At 37.0% G+C, this 19,425-nt stretch overlaps 1 long non-coding RNA gene across 1 annotated transcript; it reads right to left on the reverse strand.

Annotated features, from left to right (window-relative positions):
- Positions 1–5,362: 5,362 nt before the first annotated feature.
- On the reverse strand, positions 5,363–19,010 carry LOC139123582 (uncharacterized). Its single transcript, XR_011549730.1, has 3 exons — positions 18,872–19,010; positions 6,700–6,890; positions 5,363–5,839 (listed from the first exon to the last, which is right to left on the reverse strand). It is a non-coding gene; the product is annotated as an uncharacterized lncRNA (long non-coding RNA).
- Positions 19,011–19,425: the final 415 nt, after the last annotated feature.

Below are 19,425 nucleotides of genomic sequence, written 5' to 3' on the forward strand. Positions count from 1 at the left end.
GTTTTAAAAATTGCAAAACATTCGACATTGCATTGCAAAGCACATGATAAGCCACTGTCCTAAGATATCGTAACAGTTTCAAACATTTTAAAATTCGTATACTCACTCTTTACCGACCATTATACAGTAGAATAGCGAAGCAAGCAGGAACACTGAGTTTTAATTTTCTCCGTATAAATTGTGAAATCGTAAGTTACTGGCGTTCAGAAACGTCAGGATTCTGAAAAATATTTGTAAATGAGACGGAAAGAGAAAGAAGGGCAAAATGACACTAATAAGAAAAGAAGTGTCTGAAAATTCCAATAAGTTTTAATGGCGTATGCAATCACACACCACTAGACATTAGGCATGGATCAAATTCTACAATGCCCATTAGTCCTATATGATAATTTTAAACATGAATCAGTTGTGTCATCTAACATTTCTACCCAGGGCATGTGTTAGATATGAAAGGGGCTAATCGTATTTAGGCCTCTCGTACTGTAACAATAGAAGGGAATTTCATAACGCCAAATCATTTTATTAGACTCTGAGATTGATAAATGCGCCTTTAAATTATGGAAAGTTAGCTCTGCCAATACCTCACTCTTTTTCACAAGCTTTGTCATCAATGATACCCAGTTCTTGAGGAGAGTACTCAGTCTTCTAACGAAATCTAAAATTACCCAACGCTCTCTTCCAATATTAGTTCATTAACCTAGCAGATCTTAAACCATTGAATTCATCCGATTCATCATGCGTTAATCTCATTCATCAACTTTAAAGAATCGCCCTGATACTCTGATTACAATGATTAAAGTTGTAAAAAATTGAAAGAAGGTATTGCAAAAAATAATTATCCATTTCTTTACGTGTAACTTAATCCCTTCAGTGTATGAATTAATGCGCCATTCATAGCGCATTGCATCGAAGTAAATCCGTCAAAACTGTAATTATAGGTCCCGATTTGAATGACAAGTACTCCCAAGTATTTAACGGAGAGTTTATCCAAGGTAAATGGTCTTTACTTTGTATTGTTCGGGCGCGTGAGTCTTGCAACGGAAGGACATAAACGAGACAATGTCCGCTTTTAGTGAAATTTCGCAAAAGTTTAAAATTAACAAATATCTGCCAGATATTCTATTAATGAATCTGCAAGTGGACCAATGCAGGACTAAGGGTTTAGGATGGCCTCTCTAACTTTGACCCAAATTGACCGTTCACTCTCACATCGTCACTTTAGCTAGACTGAACACTTCATACGTCACAGTGACGTAATTATCATTTGAATGGTTCTTATCACTATTGGATGCTGTTCAAGAGAGTTATAATGGCACCCTACACCGGGTCCGTTGTTTCTCAACTACGTGTCTAAACTGATTGGAAATCTGTTTCCTATGACTTGTACGGAAACGAAGCTAATAATCCCGTCACAATAGCGGCAAAATGACTCGGCTGGACGTCACGTCACATGAAGTTGGACACGGCGCCCTGGAAGATTCCGACGGTCGATTGACGACCCTTATCAACAGGGTGCTGTTATCGTATCACGTCCTTCAACGTCAATTTCGTAAATCACACACGTATTTTGTGAAAACGCTTGGGGAGAAAGACTTGGTGGCGACTACAGAACAGGCCGGATTCCATTAAGTTCCAATACTGATTTTTATCAGTAAAGCATAAGTCAAATAGTACACGATTATGTGATCATAATCAGAAAGAACGATCAAGTAGAAAACACGAAATCAATCCTTCCCCAGTCACCACTGATAACTTTTCTAGTGAAATGTCACAGCAAGCCTTCATAGTAAAATGAATCAAATACATTGAATTATATAGTCAAATACTGATACACCTGACATTGGTTTACGATGTCTAGATGTTTATCTCATGAAATTGGCGATGACAGTGAATGGCCTTGTTTAATGAACCAGGTACATGTTTCGATGTTGACAAACGAATTCTGATTCCGATACACGTGATACACACGTGACACACACGCAGGCGGAGTCAACATACAGATCACTAAGTATTTCGACTCGATTTTGCAGAAGAAGAAAATGCATATAACAAATGAAACAGAATCACTTAAAATGCATCAATAATAAATACAGAGGTGTGGTTATAAGACTGTGTATGGGTACGTTTGTTATCTGCATGTGCATTCACCAAAATGAAACCAAACTGGAATGCATGTAATGAAATCAGACAATTTAAGTTCAGATTTGAGTGTATATATTGCTTGAGCATGGTTGTGAATTTCCAATATCAGTATAATTAATTTTTCCAGGTATACATATACCATCATGAGATCACCGTGAAGTTTGGTAAAGTTAAACGATACTTCCTCGGAACCAACACTTCTGCGTTTTGCTCGTATTTAAACTTTCTTTTGAAATGGTTCCGAATCCTCAATTCCATTCCAATGTTATTTTCGACAATCATAAACAAACTAGTTGAAAATAATGTGCTGTATACACCTTTTATTCAAAACAATGATCAGTTTGTTCTAAGGTTATTGCAGTGTCTAGGAATTCAATATCATCAAATCATTTGGAAAATTAACTTGCAAGCAGAACAAATGAAAAATACGAACATTTTTCTATCAGTGTTGTTGTCACTGCCGTGGTAATAAATCGATGTTTTCGATTGACAGCTTTCAACGATGTCGACTCGACACATGAATAATAACGTTATGTAGAAACAAAAGCCTTTCTTTGACGAGTCGCGTGACGGCGCTGTCTAAGATAGATTTTGACATGGAAAACTCAATATGAAGTCTTCATATTCACGAAATTCGATAAGAGTGCATCAACAGTCTATAAACACTTGCTGACTGTTTGAATTGTTTTTAGTTAGTGGTAGATTATTCAGATGTGCTTACATTACTGTCTGGTGATTAAAATGAACCCCCCTCCCAAAACACATGGGTCTGATGAAATAATGAAAATTATTCAAAAATAGATGTCATTTTCTATTTCTTTCTTGGACGAGGTAAATTATTTAATTCCTTTGAGTGATAGTGATTATTGGACCTATTTGATGCAATATTTCCAACTTAACAATGTATCTACAAATAACGGCCCTCAAGGTCGAGTGTCGTGTTCTTTTATTCGATGTCTTTGCCACTAGGGATTGCTGTACACCAACCAATGTTGCCTTGGTTCACTTCATAAATCCCAAATCCTAAATGGCCATTAATAAACGGGTGCGCAAATGCGCGGAAATTCTATGCAAATTCTATGTTTACATAAACTCAGAGATTTTGAAGATTTTACAGCGTAGAATAAAATAAAAATAAAATAAAAATACCCACCCTCGGCAAAGTTTTGTATTAAAGCAATTTTCGAAGATCACATCGTTTTTCTTTTCAAATGCTCAAAAACCTTTGGTTATTTCACACGATGAATGGTAATTTCATATTACATCATCCTTGTCACTTTGGAATGTATGGTGCAAATTTTATATCTCTATATTGACTGAAGCCAAGATATAGCGGATATTTCAATAGACAAGGCTAAAGTAAAGATGTTATGATTCGTGACATTTATGAATAGCTACATTATTATTATTTAATTATAATCTGATTACATGCATTCTATTTTGCGTCGCTCCAGACACTTAAAATATCAAGAATTTTAGAATTATACACACTTTTTCATTCTCTAATCAGATCAGTGCTTTTGAGTAAATGTTACAAAAACTTAAACAATTTCTGATACTCATAGTGTTTCCCTTTTACGATCCCCGTGTTCTGATGGTTTGCCCCTATTGCCTGATACAAAGTGTTAGACGTCTCCCTCGAAAGATTTCCGACATTAGAATTTTTCAAAAGACGGCCATAGCTGTTCTTCTATACAACACATTTTCATTTAGTCAGGTCTTTGGAGCTCATGCCGCAATGTAAATCAGCATAGTCAAAGAATGATGACATCGCAAGATTTCAAATTTGGTCAATAGAAACTCTTAAAAGATCTGTGACTAGAATCGTACAATCTTCACTGTGCAAGCTGCATTTCCAAAAGATGACTTTATCAGTGTTCATGTCACACGTGCAAGCTGCAAATTCTAAAACTTCATTCGATGGCGTTTGATTTCAATGATCTACGTTTATGGCATTTGAAGATATCGTTATATATCGATTCACATATGGCTACCTCATCCACCAGACTGTACTTTCGGTAAAGACGAAAACTGTTTGTGTTAAAATGAGATATCAAAGTAGGAAATCGTAAAGATACCGATACAAAGACCGATCTATTTGCGATAGATATATCGTTTAGTAGTAAAGTGTCAAGAATACACATGTTAAGATTATAATTGTCACATAAAAATTGGCGTACAGTCGACAAGTTAAGTGTAATTGTGTTCAAAAGTTAGAATGTTATAGAAAAAACGAATGTTATAGAAATCAAAACGTAATTAACACGATTGGAATTAATGAGGGATAACTGGATTGCGAAGTAATGTCTATTTAATCTGCAAATGTAAGCTAATCTGCTTTTCTTTTTAAGTTACTTGTTTTTATGAGTAATTTGTAATATAGCGACATTCAGCTATAGGGCACCTAACACTTTTGAGAAATTTAAGAAATATGAAGATGCAAATATCCAAAATTAGTTCCTATTGTGTTACTTAAACCTCATCCGATCAAACTACAAGCAGCTCAAACGATTACTTGTATGTGATTTGGGATGACACTTTCCAATATAATCTCACCGTTTCATTCATAAAGAAATCGTACTGGTGTTCAGTTGCAATTGCTGTAGTATTGTGGGCAGACTATGACTCGGGGAACAGATACTTAGATTTTCGTATTTTTTCACAAGTTTTCAAATCTAATTCTTGTGTCAACTGATTAGTAAAATCACCAAGGTAATTTAAGAATTCACGGTAATGTTGTTTTGTGAAAATCGGAAATGTACTAAGTTCTTAGAGACTTAACATATACTTGAGACGCCATTTTTAATTTCAGATACTTAACATTGTGCTTCTCCAATCCACAAATTTGGCACAGAGACACTCTGAAAATTGGGTAATTTTCGGACTGTTGCTTGTCCTCAGTGATTAATCGCCGAGAAATAAAGAATTCACAGGTTTTTTGGTGAAAATTGGAAATATAATTGCGTAAATGCATACATCGGCCGCCATTTTGAATTTTAGATAGAATTCATTGTGAGGTTATAAGCTGCACTAATCCAATATATTTGCAAATTTGATTTTGATATTTATTTTTGTCGCAAAAAAAGAAAGTGGTTCATAGCTTTCCCCGGCACAAGATGCATTAAAGTTGAAATCATTCATCGTTGAAATGTGTACTACTCTATATCGTGTCATACCGCCCTCAGGGGAGCGGGAAAGAAACAGACTGGTAGAACGAAAGTAGTGTAGGAAGCGTTGCTACAGATCTCGAATTTATTTCACAATGTAATAAATACACTTGAACAATGAAGCACGACAAAGAAACCGATTTTTGTATGTCTTGTAAATAACACAACCGCCTTGAAATTCTCCAGAACTCGGAACGGGGATCGTTTTAGAATGTTTTTGGGAAGAGTACTTCTTATCTTTAGTCCTTAGTGTATTCTTCGCATGTCGTCACGAGGTGTTAGAAAAAAAAAATAAACAAATTCAAATATTATCGATAAAGTGTGTCAAATTTGGACTTAAACGATTGATGTTGAGTTTAGAAGTATCATAAAATGAGACTCTAGAAAAATAAAAGGAAAGGTTGGCTCTTTTGAAAGAGTTTATTCGGTATTGTGTCCTTATGATGAGTTGAGACCGTTGAAAGTTTCCACGAAATCTTCGTTTCCTTTGAAGAGTCGCAGGTATTCGTCTATTGAGCGGCAGTTTGGTTCTGTGATAATAAGAATAAAAGATAAGCGTTGAGTGACGACACCAATGATTGACAGCAAACAAATCCGGCATAAACAAACATGCACACAATAATTCAATCATGTCAAGAAATGTCAAAAAGTAATGATAATAACCCAAAATGAACCAAAATTGTTGTTAATATGCAGGACGACTGTTATTGTCTCCCAGTAACGTGATTAATCCGACCGTACTGCCACAAAAATGCGAAACGTGTTTACTAATTTTAAGTCTTAAATCGATGTCATCAACATTGTCATATTTGGATATATGTAGAGTATATCTTCGCATGTTTCGTCCGGGTTTAACGATGCTACATTGTGTTTTTCGTGTTTTTCAACCCAATAGAATTTACTTTAACGTCTCTTTTACATGTGTATCTGAAACTTTTCGCGCGTGGCTTTGACTCCGTTTTCGAGTAGTTAAGATTTCTTTCAGTTTTCACTCTTTGAAATACATGGAAACATCGTCGACACGTGTTTCCAAATGCCACTTGAATTTAAGAGGTTTCTAAATCTACCGCCTTATGGTCCTTGTATGGAAGGTATAAATGAGATACTCACTCCAAAATATTATTTACCGTTTTAAGAAGTGTACAATCATTGGAGTCGTTCGATCAATACCTGTTAGGTCTTTCTTGAAAGGACATTTCTTTCACAGCTAGATTATTACATTATCAATATTCACCGCCCCTTACAAATCATAAATGTCGGTAAAATCAGAGAATAATCAATATTCAGCGAGTTTTTAAAAATCCATATTTGTACTCAAATAAAATCACGGTTTTGATTTCTCCACAAACACGTGACAAAATCAAATGATTATAATTAAATTGGCTTTTACCTCCTAACTGGCAAACTGCCAAAACTGTTTTTATTCCAAGGTTTGATGACTGTGGTTTCATGGCATCACTTCTCCTTCCGATACCGAACGCGTACGCTGGGCCTGGTTCCCTGGCGGCCTCTGTCAGATAAACACAAACTACGGCCACCAGCAGAGATAGAGCAATTCCGCACTTCATTTTCAGTAGAAATCTGTAAAGTTAATGACAGAAAGCGATGCATTTTATTAATGTAAATCATAGACAGTAGCGCTACTGTCTATGTGTATGTAACTAATGTTTAACAAAGTTGTTTTCCTTTTCAGCAAATAAGCAGCTTTTACTGACCTGTAAAATCAAATGTAATTGTTGTGGAGATTGTGTGATGTAGAGGAGCAGAAAAATGACAACACACCCCCAAAAGACCGCCCCCCTGTAATATCTGCCCATTCCTTAAGATCTTTCAGTTTCTACCGCAGTTACTCTACTTCCTCCATACCGCAAACAGAGCGTGTTTTGGCTTGTTGCAAAAGTTCATTTAAACTATCATGCTAATTAATAATTCATCATCGCAGCTATATGTGTGGCTCACTAGAGGCGAGATTAATAGATCGGACAAAAGGTGACAAAATGACGCTTTTATTATGCCAAATATACACCTGAAGAAAAGAGATTGAACCAGTGTGTCTCATAAATCCAAGTAAATATCATTATATCGAACAAATGAACTTCCAGCTAAGCTTTGGCGGAATCAGTGAACGTGCCATGAGGTACATTGTGTTACGCGCGATATTGCAGTTTCACGCTTATTTCACACCCAATTATACGACCTTCACGGTATTTGATGCCAGAGAGGTGTTTATGAGGAGCAATTGTGCGGCAGATAGAAAAATAAGTTAGCGGTAAATTTGACTCAGCCTGTGGATAATAAAAAGTGTAATTGTTGGTTGTGTAGTTGCATTGTCCACTGTTTGCCATGTTTTCAATAAATAGCTGTTGATACTACGGGCAAGATGCAAACATGATATCAATATGCATATCAACCGCCTCCCAGTGGTCGTATTTTGGAGAAGTTGAGTGAGATACCAGTCTGGATAGGAATGCGTTCAATAACTGGAGCTGATGCTCAGGTTGTTGGTTGCAAGCATTAATTTAATTCTAGATCTTTATTACAAGATGGCAGTGTCGTGATGTTCTAGGTCTCAATCTCAATTTTTGTCTTTTTCTCTTAAGAAATTCATACACTTTTCTAAACTTTACATGACAACTAAATTATCTTACTTATACAATGAAAACGTTTCAGGTTGGTCATCTTATAGAAATTCCTGTCAGTGTTCGATTATTCCTTAAGATAAAGCAAGATCAATATCACATCGTTAAATATTCCGTTCTCCATTGTTTTAATTCTGAGTTTTACTGATAATTAATTGAAGGTGTAGCGCTATCTCCTCGTAAAATCTTAACGTTACCTTCACACGTTTTGGCCACGTGAGGGACGCGGCAGATAAGTTGTGTTTCTCGCTTTCGGTACATGAATCCTTATGCAATTACAAAATATCACGTCATTAATCATGGGGAGGCCATTGTGAGGGCGCACTTACAGAAGTAATTCTTAACGGCCAGGGTGAATTAAGCCTCTGTCTTAAACTGGACTGTAAGACGTCAGAGACACCATCGCTGGTGAGGGCGGGTCGCCTATTCCCTTGAGTACATTCCCATCGATGAATCATAAATCTAGGAAATAGGTTTGTGAAAGTGTTATCACTGAAACGACCCTCTGATAGTACCAACTTGAGTTGAGTCCAGCAACAATAAAAAAATCTACATTTTTGAAATCATTCTGTAAAATGTCGGTTAAAGTCATTCTGTAAATATTGTTCCTCCTGATAAAATAATAAAATTGTCTTCTTTCTATTATATTTCTTTTCATATTTCTTCATGATAGATAATACGGAGCAAACAGTGCAACATTGAGTATTTAATATTTATATTCACTTTTTGATGTTAAAAAGCACCACGTACAGTGTTTCTTGTTTTGTTCGGAGCTTTGAAGGTTATTGAAATAATGTTTCTTCAAATAAAGACAAACGTTTTTCAGGGAATATAAAAAAATGGCGAATGAATGACATGTATATTCACATTTCTGTTCTGCTCATGACAAGAACCGAACGACATTCACTTGCAACTATTACAGAGGCATATGTTTTTGGCGGGAAGCTCGCATCTAGTTTCAAATTCTTCTGCGCATATGTGCTTTCTGCAGACAACGCCAGTAGTGCTATCTGCAGCTCATCTATTTCCAAGAATTAGCCCCTTAATGCATTTTTCAATAGTATTTCAGATGTAATGTTTAAACATTTATTGTACTTTAAAAATATTCCAAAGAGCAAGTTAGCGATGAAACAGTGTCGTATTTAGGAAAGAGGAAGATATGATTAAATAGAACAAATTATATATACTACGCTTCCGCTTGCCACATTGAAAGATTTTCAAATTTTATTCGAAACAACAGTCCCTGTTTCATACGGCATGTATGGCAGTGACCAAAAATACATTTTTCAATTAACCGTTTTGTAGACGGAAAATCCACTGATAAAGTTGAAAAATATTTTCAAAAGAATGTCGTAATTCCTTTCAACGACGAAACCTTAGACTTAAAAGCGTGGTGCGCCAAATTCACCTCAGAGATCGAGAATGCCTTTCAAAAAGTTACAATCACAATCCTATTCTGATCCGTTTGATGAAGATTTCTCAGAAAAATGACGTCAAAACATAATTACATTCGAACATCACAAGAAATAAAACTTTAGATTATTTTGCCGTGTCAAAGGAATAATATCATAACTCAGTGAGTGTCTTTTCATTGATTGAATTCAAGAGAAACAAAAGTAGCAGGGCACCTTTCAGTATGATTTGTCTGCGCATAGACATTATTTGCTTTGATAATTTCATCACACGCCACTCGCGATGTCAACCCGCATGAAGTTTAATATATATTGCATTAAACTACACACAATCTTTATTCACAAAGATCAATGTCAAGGATGCTAGAGTTGACTCTTTGCACTATTGAAAAACTTATGTTTTTTTCACATTTTCTTTGAGTAATATACTATGTTTAATCGATTCTTCGACATATTTCTCTTTTGGACATAAGTATAATTTCCATGAAACATTAATGTAGATATCTCAATCGTTTTAAAGCACTGGTCCTATACCTCATTCCAGATATCATCTACAAAAATTTGGAAGACAAGTCGTATATCTGCTTAGCGTGTATTCAGTAATAATAAAGCATGGAGTATTGAAAATTGGCCGACTTAATGTTGTATGCGACTGGCTTTAAAAATTAAAAAAGTGTCGTACGATTTGGAAAACACAAATGCAATATGCAGAGGTCACTATAATTGACAAGTTGTAGCAACGAAACGACGGTTAGCGACGTAAGAATAAACGAAGTCTTGAATTTATGCAGTTACAAACTCCTTATCATGACACAGCCAACACACTCGGGTCAGTTTATCTGATTTATGACGCCTCTTACTGTAATTATAGTTATTTTATACTCCCGGGTGGGGGGTATTCTGTGTTATACTGTCAGCAATAACGATCATTTGTCATTTGGTCTTCTCAAAACATCCTCACCTCGAATTTATCATGGACCCGCCACTAAAAAATGAATTGCACTCTTCATACTGCGCAATGGGCCATGACAGATAAGTTATCATAATGGTTTGAATTTTTGAAAGGATTAGGCGCCTAATAGTCTGGTATTTCTGTATCTACCATGGCTTTATTACTCGCCTGTGTACCAGCGTGACAGCTATATTAAAGGTGTCCTACCTGGTAAAACAAACAAACATGCATAATTACCTAGCAATTGCGCCGCAGTGACCAACTCAGTAAAGTATTAAAAGCGGTCGATCTATCAAATATTCCGACAAAAACCGATGAAAAGGGGTTGTCTTTCTGCGGTTTGCAGCGCCACCGCTTGTAGTTTGACATACGATTACAGATTGCATGCGGAAACTGTAATAAAACGGGTTTTAAAAGACAGCAGGATGTTAAAGAGACTCGGTAGCAATGTAGAAGATTTAGTAGGTTTTTCAGTGGCTGCGCATAACATACAAGGACTGCGTCATTGCGCAGATGCCCGTTGTGGACTTGCTCTATGAGACGTGGCTTTGCTTTTGACCTATGCATGGACAAGGCAAATGTCAAGGACGAATAAAAGATAAAGAAAATTGAGAATTGGAGACAATCGTCGACAACAGTTGTTAATATAACATGGAAACACGAATGAACGATCTGATAAAAATCAAGCAGATAGTTCAGCCTTGGTTTTAATAACAAAAACAATCTAAAATGGCATTATAGATCTTTCTTTATTTGGGTATCTTAACATCAATCAAAAACGAACTCTGTTTCAGAATCAAACGTCAACTTCCCAAGGTCGATATATATCAAACCTAAGCTCGCCAAATAGAACATCAAGATTTGTCGGTCGGTAGAGCAGAAGTAGCTGATTTGCATATATGCAAATGTATTGCGTGTTGTAACTAGCCATTTCTCGTCAGTGTGTGTGAGCGAAGCTATATGAAATAGAGTTTGTGACAACTTTTTCAACGTTTTTCAAGAGTCTAAATAACACAGCAGATTTTTGAAATGACAGAATTAAAAACTATGCTATTCGACTTTAAATGAAAAAAGGTAATCTTTGCTACCCCCTTTTTTTAGGTCAAGGAAGTTCGGGTATAGGGATATCGTTGAAACAGTGGTAACGGGAGTTTCACAAATCTTTCATTTTTCATGTTTTGTTCAGATCTGTTTATTCAGTGACGAAATACATTATACATACATGGTCCAACGGGGGAACGTCTGGATTCACCAGACAGGAAAAGCGAGGTCTATTCCATGAGTGCGCACCCGAGAAAGAAATAACAAACAAACCCACCAACAAATCACTGTGGTTCCTTTCGGCGCACTTAATGTGAAGTTCGCAACGTAAATTAAGTGTTGACAATTCACTTGACTCAGCATGGGGCACACGTACGCAAAAGCAACCACCATAAACTTTTTTATCCCGACCGTGTGTTATTGGGTTGTTTTTATTTATTACCACCAAATATTACACCTAAATATAAATCTTCTTTCATAAGCTCGCTGTCTAACTTAATAGAGAACCTGCGTACAATTTGTATGTAGCCAATATAAATTCAATATGACTGGCATTTGCTTTGGCTCGCCGCCGGCGCATGTCAGCATTGTTAGCATCGTTGCTAAAAGCAATTTTGGGGTTATCTGTAGAGATGTCTGAACTTCGATTTCTGATCAATCGAGTAACTGAATTATTGCTTCGTTTCGATTGGGATGGCCATCCTGATGGCACAGAACAGATTTTGCAGGGCTATGTCAGATTTGTGATTATTTGATTGTTGAATCAGGTTCGGGAGTATATTGAATGCCCGTCCTGTTTTTCAGATCGGTGAAGTCTTTTTATATTTATCATAACGCTTGTAGGAATATTGTGTTTTGCGGACAGACCGTGGAGAAATCGTACAATATATCAAATCGCATGCTTTACAAACACAGTGAAGGATTAAAGGACAACTTTTTTGGAATTCTATCAAAAAGAGGATTTCAATAATATCTCGAGTTGATGTTAACACAGGAAATAGCATAGAGTGACCTTTCCTAATTTAGCCTGTATATTGTGGGTAAAAGCACGAATTCTAACGATGAACACGGCCTTTTTTGAAACAGTTGTGATGTTGAGTCGCATGGTAGGCTAATAAGAATTTTCCATCACAACTTAAAAGGCAATTGTTTCGTCTGATTGCATTAAACACTAACTGTATTAAACGGTCAATATTTTTCCAATTCAAAGAAGTGGTTTTGATAAAATACTGATTTGATTACGTTTTCAAGTAGAGAGAGGAAGCATGCACATTGATCGACGACGACTGATACTGTTTGTTGAGCTCTAGTTCTTATCTCATAAAATAGTTTTGAGATTCTCAAAGATGCGAACTCAGTTCCAACTTTGACATTTTGCCATTCAGCCTTTTGAAAACAGTAATTCGACGTTTGCATCTACCTTTTTCATCGTTCAAAACTTAACTTCTTATTTGCCACCCACCATTTGATTTACGCAATTGTCACTATTGTTGAAAAGGCAGAGAGGGAGGGATGTGAGGGTACTTAACGACAACGAAATGTGTTCACGAAGTTGACATGCAGGCTCATTCCTGATCGGTCGAGAACAAGAATGCAGCAACTAAACCTCATTTCATACAAGCAAAAAGAGGGGATGCTAAATATACGGTCACATTTTAGTCGTGATATGATTTGCGCTGTACTTTACAAACTGATTACTTTCACACTTGTGATGCGCTGTCTTAATCGACCTACCGACCGACAAATCTATTCCAAAAACGTATTACTGCCAATGCGGGAAAGTGTTTATTACCAAGAAACGTACAGGGTAAATTTACTTTATTCTACTGAAATAAATATCCACTCTACCTTAAACACGCACTTTGATTTGTTATACTCGGACAAATCGGCCCTCATGCCACTAGACGTAGCATTCGATTTAACTAATGAACCCCGTCTTCTCAAAAATGGCATTCGAAATTTAGAAGAAGCTATGAGAAACGCTGACAAATTGCTCCTGTGTATATCAGGTCCCAGAAGATTTATCAAATTTCATTCGCTGTTGTCGCAGATAGGTTGAGCCAAGAGGGACCTGATTTGCTGTCACAGTGATATGTCACCTTTTTGCAGTTCATCTATTGTTCAATTTATCGCTTTTGAGGACATATAACAGCTACAGGGGGAACTGATTTATTGGCGCGAAAACAAATGGCCGTTCCCGTTTTTACTTGTCTGCAGGCAGACGATTCCCTGGCGTCATTTCTTGTGTAGGACATACTGATAAGACTAAAGAGCGGATTCGCGTTTGCGTCTAACTTTGATCGTTGATGTCGACAGTTTTCGGAGAATTGTAAAACGATCTGATAAGAAAGGCATTTTCTGTCTCGTAATGTTTTCTTTTCATGTTCTGACAGCTTTCGTGACTTACGCATTGTTTACACAGAAATCGGAGGGGGAATTTATGCTTCGCACCAGGTATCAAAATAGCTTCCGGAAGTTTTGAGGGCTTGTCAACATTAATGGACCTCCACGGAAATGATCCAAATGAAGTCATGCAGAACATAGATACGAAATTAATGGAATTACAGTCGTATGTTTGTACGACAAGTGCTGTAATAAATATCCCGGCAAATTTTCAGACCTTCAACAGCGTTCAAGGGTGAACAAGTCGATATGCCGTGCGCACATTATTTAGATGTTAAAGCATATATATATATATTCCCATGGTTTTTTTCTCTGTTTGACGTCACCGTATACGAGTGTTTTTCGCGGAGCCGTACAACTTCTCGCCTTCGGCTCGAAGTTGTGCGGCTCTGCGAAAAACACTCGTATACGATGACGTCAAACAGAGAAAAATACCATGGGATTATATATTTATCACATCAAAAGTCTTCTTATTATTCTTTTGACGTAGATGGATCAAAATTATTGTAACAAACTGCAAAACTTTCGTCGCGATTTGTGTTTTAGTTACATGGATTACTTTCTTTTAATGAGTAAAGCAGCCCGTCACCCAGGAGATACTTTCATTCTTAAATCCCATCAAGTTGAAATCTCGATACATCGAAAGGTATCTCCACCAATCAGACATATAGATTCGGTCATGTGAACGTGTAAATCATTGTCTCGCGCTGTACCGATGCCATGGCAAGTCGGCCATTCCACAGTACTGAAGATTTCCCATAATTCATTATGATTTGTACACACGGTAGCTCCTCAGTGGAATCTACTGTGTCTCCCATGTGTAGACAAATTCACAGACTAGTTTTTTAAATTCTGAAATCGTTGAGGACACCATTCTTCTCAATTCCCATTTTATAAATGATTTAGAAAAGTATGCTTGATTGAGAGAGGAGATAGCATTTTTGTAAAATTTTCCACTGATTGTGTCTTCAGCCATACAGAATAATGTGATGGAAAGTAGGGAGACTAGTTACACCTGTTTTATGAAACAAAAGGATATTGATTTTTTCCAAATAGAAAGACAAGAGAAATTTGCATGCTTAGTTTCCTCAGAGAATGACCCCTTCAGTTTGTCATAACTTGCTGCCTAAAAGTATGGCATTTGTAGTACCTGCAGAATGAGACTTTTACCGTTATTTAATGGTTTTTTTTTAATTTATACTGAAATATCTAATCGTACTTTCAATAGATATAATTAATCAACTATCTAGAGGTTTTATATTATTGCTTTCAGGCAGTACTGAAAAAGTTATAAACATTTTAATGTCGTGTGTACAAATCAAACTGAATTGTGGGTAATTTATTATACTGTGCATCGGCGGACATAGCTTTCACCGCGCTAGCGACGGATAGCCATCAGAGTTATATAGAATATTTATAAATATGTTTATGAAGTAAATGCAACGACACCATCGGAACAGTAATTCTCGTTCTTATAGGTGCCGTGGCTTTTGAAAATATCACGCAAGTTAACGACCTTGGCGAGCGCGAAAGATTGCATTCGATGACACATAAGCTTAGTACCACACTGATGTTTGTGGCCACAATGCTACCGTCAACAGTCTCAGCAGTTGTAAACCCGTCGATCCCGATTTCGGTCGACGTCGTCAATGTTTTCGACTTTGATGTTTGCATTGACACATATCTCGCCCGTAGATACATCCTATTTTGTTACTTGACGGAAACTCTGTTCTGTTGTAAGTGTTGCCTGAGTCAACTTTCAGAATACATCGGATTCCACAGCGCTTCACTGCAATACAGCTCGACAGCTTCGCTACAGCCTTACGCTGCAGGTTTTGATTCCGAGCGAGAATTTACGGAACTTTTTGTGTGATGAAGGAACTTAATCGTTGTTAGTCGAATGACTTTATGGTTCTGCCTCCCATGTCGCTTTGCCGAAGATTATTTCTTCAGTTGGACTAATGTGGACGTGTAGATTTCGGGTTTATCGCCAAACGGGATCGCTGTATGATGTCCACATTGAGCCTTACGACTCGACTGGAGTCGCGATGTGACTGTTAGTAAGCTATTAAAAATAAAACGATCGACGGTATCCCCATTCGATTCTCGGGAATAGCTATTCTTGGAGCGACTCGAAATTATATATATATATATATATATATATATATATATATATATATATATATATATATATATATATATAATATATATATATATATATATATATATATATATATATATATATATATATATATATTATATATATATATAATATATATATATATATATATATATATATATATATATAATAAAGTTTGATTCTTCATACGATGTCCCGTAGACATTTACTTGGGAGAAATGCGGTGTGAACTTAAAATATTCTCAATAATTCATCATATACTGCCAACTACTAATGCATCATGTCAATGAATACAAACCGCTCGCTCTGCAGATATATATTTACTTTTGTTTGAAGAACATAATGTGTGCCATGGTTCAATGATAAAGGTTGAAGTATATCTTGGTGGCGAATGAAGTTTACCAGATATCGTGTAAATCCGCAGATTTTTCTTTAAACGTATGGTTCTCGTTTATCTGAACGGGTCATCTGCGATCAAAATTCGTTCAAGCACTGTTCTTCTCTCTATTCTTGAAAAAAACTTACAACGGATTGATTGACAGTTCAGGAATTTCTTCGAGAAGCCGGACGAAAGTTTACGCCGATGAATTCATTCGTGGAGATGTGCCGGTCAATGTTATCGGTATTGGAAAGTATCATGAAATACGGACGAATGGGACTGTATCATGTTAGCAGCAAGCCAAAATGTATTAATATGTATGATATTTTTACAGTTTAGGTGAATAGAACAACGTTTACGAGAAACAAAGATAGTCTCTAAACGCTATCGATTTAAACGTTCATAAAGTTAGTTGATTTAAACCGTATGTTATCTTTTGGAATCTCAATACATTCTTAGATTGTGTGCTAGGGTGACCTTTCTATCTTATCCTATTACTTCACGTACGATAACACATCTTTTTCATGTGTTTTGATGTAGATGATAGACGACAAATGTTTTAGAATACATCTCTATTACTATATAGAAATTCTATAATTGTGTGTTGCTCCTGTTCGACATCATGGATGCTTTCCACGTACAGTACGCTTAAAGGCCAGGGACTTGTTCCCCGGGTCAAGTTTTTTCTAGTCTGCAAAAGGATTATGGAGGTGTTAAAGCCTTTTGTTTTCCATTGAAATTGTAATCTAGTAAATGAATTTCCTGGCCGTGCAATCTTACGCCTAACACAAACCTTTACGTGGAGATTATGCATACGTGTACAATTGAGAGAGACTTCTATATGTGGCAAAACTTCCTTCAAAAATTTATACAAGAGCAATGGCTAGGTGAAACGTGTTTCAAAACACTTCGCAGGATGAGCCATACCAATCAGCTTTGTCGGGTAGGATGGACGGATACCCTTACTGCATCATGCCAGGGAAAAAAACAATCAATGCGGTACACCGAAAGAAAAGTTAGCTTGTTATAATTCTGTTTGGTGGAAAGGGATCTGGAAGGAGGGTTTCGCCTTCGTTCTGGAGACTACTGACGCTGGAGATTATCTCGTTTAGCGTGTTGAGAGGTACGCAGGATCTTCTTTAAAGTAACATGCGGTGGAGAATCCGGGTATGACGTGGAGCTGAATTTTCAGCAAGGAAAACACGCTCTTATCAATAGTGATCGAAAAGGGCTTTGTTTCTGTTGATTCTCTTCAACAGATGTCTACAAAGGTGGTTGCTACGGTATCTGTTTGTGATATTAGAAGGGGTTTGAAACCGGCCTGCAACCTGGTGAATGTATTTCTGATTGATAAGCACGGCAAGTTGTTAGTAGAGTTTGTGAACGTACGGTCATACTGAATATGATCAAAATACAAGTTTCAAGTCAGGAATTAAAGTTAACCGGTTAACAGCGATACATATAGTAAAAGATGGACTACCTAATAAAAATAGCATGTTGACCAGATGAATATAGTACATAGAAAAGAAAAAAGTACACCAAAAACTATGGTTTTTAGTAAACCAAAATATTCAAAACATCTCTCGGCGAGCAGACGATTATAAGCAATGGCACTTCTGAGATTTTGCCGTAATGTTAAATGGTTCATCTGATATCAATTAGGAACGTTAACGAATTCGACTTCATGCCCACTCATATAACTTGTACGCTTATTTCTTTTATTTTATTACTTATCCAACAGGCGAACCAACTACAGGATGAGGTACCAATAACCCACTACCCAATGGAGTAATGAGGAGAAAAGTGCCTTGCTCAGGGGCACAACACTGTGCTGGAGTCTCGAACTCACCGTCTGACAATGAGTCCGTTACCTGGACCTTCCGGGTCTAAAACTCACCATCCCCCGATATTGTGAGTCCGGTACCCTAACCACCGCTCCACGGTGACGTGCCCCACATAAGGACAGAAATCTGTGTTATTGCCGGTTACTTAGAACGTTCCCGTTAATTGAATTAGATAGCAGAGGCTAAGCAACTCTCGACTCGTTTTTATTTGGTTTACTGTTTGTTCCCCTCGTCTGGTACAAGCATACTGGAATGACGTGTAGACGGACACATACACAGTATATCCATTCATCCATGTATCACCTGTTCTCTCACGTCAACTTTCCAAAACTGTAAATGGTCGCCAAACCTTGGTGTGCGGGTGTTACAAATCTCCGAAAGTGTAACATTTTAACGATGAACCACAAGGACAAAAAGTACAGATCCTTTGCTTTTTGAACTTTTATGTGCTTCATTTGTAGAGTCTGGCGAGATCTTCCAATCTTACTAAACTTACATTACCTGGTGCATAAAGCAACAGAGCAAACAACAGTAATTTCAATTTCTTTGACTGACCTACGCAATAGTCATTTTAGAAATGATTAAAGGGGGGGGGGTACAGGTCGATTTCATCGGACTGACAACAATTTAGTCAAAGTTGGTTCTCAAATAGCGGCAAGTTCACTCCGTGTCCATTATCAACTCCAAATAAGCTTTGATTACTTTCGTTGAGGAGTAAAATATCTCGTGGAGCAACCGAAAAAATGACTTACCGAAAAGCTTGGGTTCTTGGATGGATGGATGTCGGTTTGTGTCTTAGGTACACGCCGCGATGTTCTATTTAAACAGCAGTTTCCTCCTCTCGTGATGTTTCTTCTCACTTGGCGTTGTCAGCAATACTTTACAGGCCAGTCCGTGTACTATTTATACTCCAGAGTCTGTCACATTACCCATGCAATGAACATGTAATCAATTTCAAAAGAAGAATTTAGAGAAGCCGAGGCCTGCTTTACGATTGGTTGATCGGGATGACGTCACGCCACTAAATGCAACATATTCACAAAGCCACTTACTATTAAACTCATTCCCTCTGTTGATTGGACGATGACTTCAAACGCAGTTGGTAGTCATGGAAACAGCGTCTTGACCGTACCTGACATTGGGAAGCCCAAAAGATAATATAACGAGGGAAATTAGCTGTAAATAAGCAAACTCTTCTTTCTATTCGTTTTTATTGGCACAGTTAAATTTTCGCATTTGTGACGTCATTGCATCAAAATGGAAGAAACAGCTCTTCTCCATGATAAGTTATGGCCCCCTTTCAACT

This window comes from Ptychodera flava, chromosome 1 (assembly GCF_041260155.1).
Source record: "Ptychodera flava strain L36383 chromosome 1, AS_Pfla_20210202, whole genome shotgun sequence".
Lineage (NCBI taxonomy): Eukaryota > Metazoa > Hemichordata > Enteropneusta > Ptychoderidae > Ptychodera > Ptychodera flava.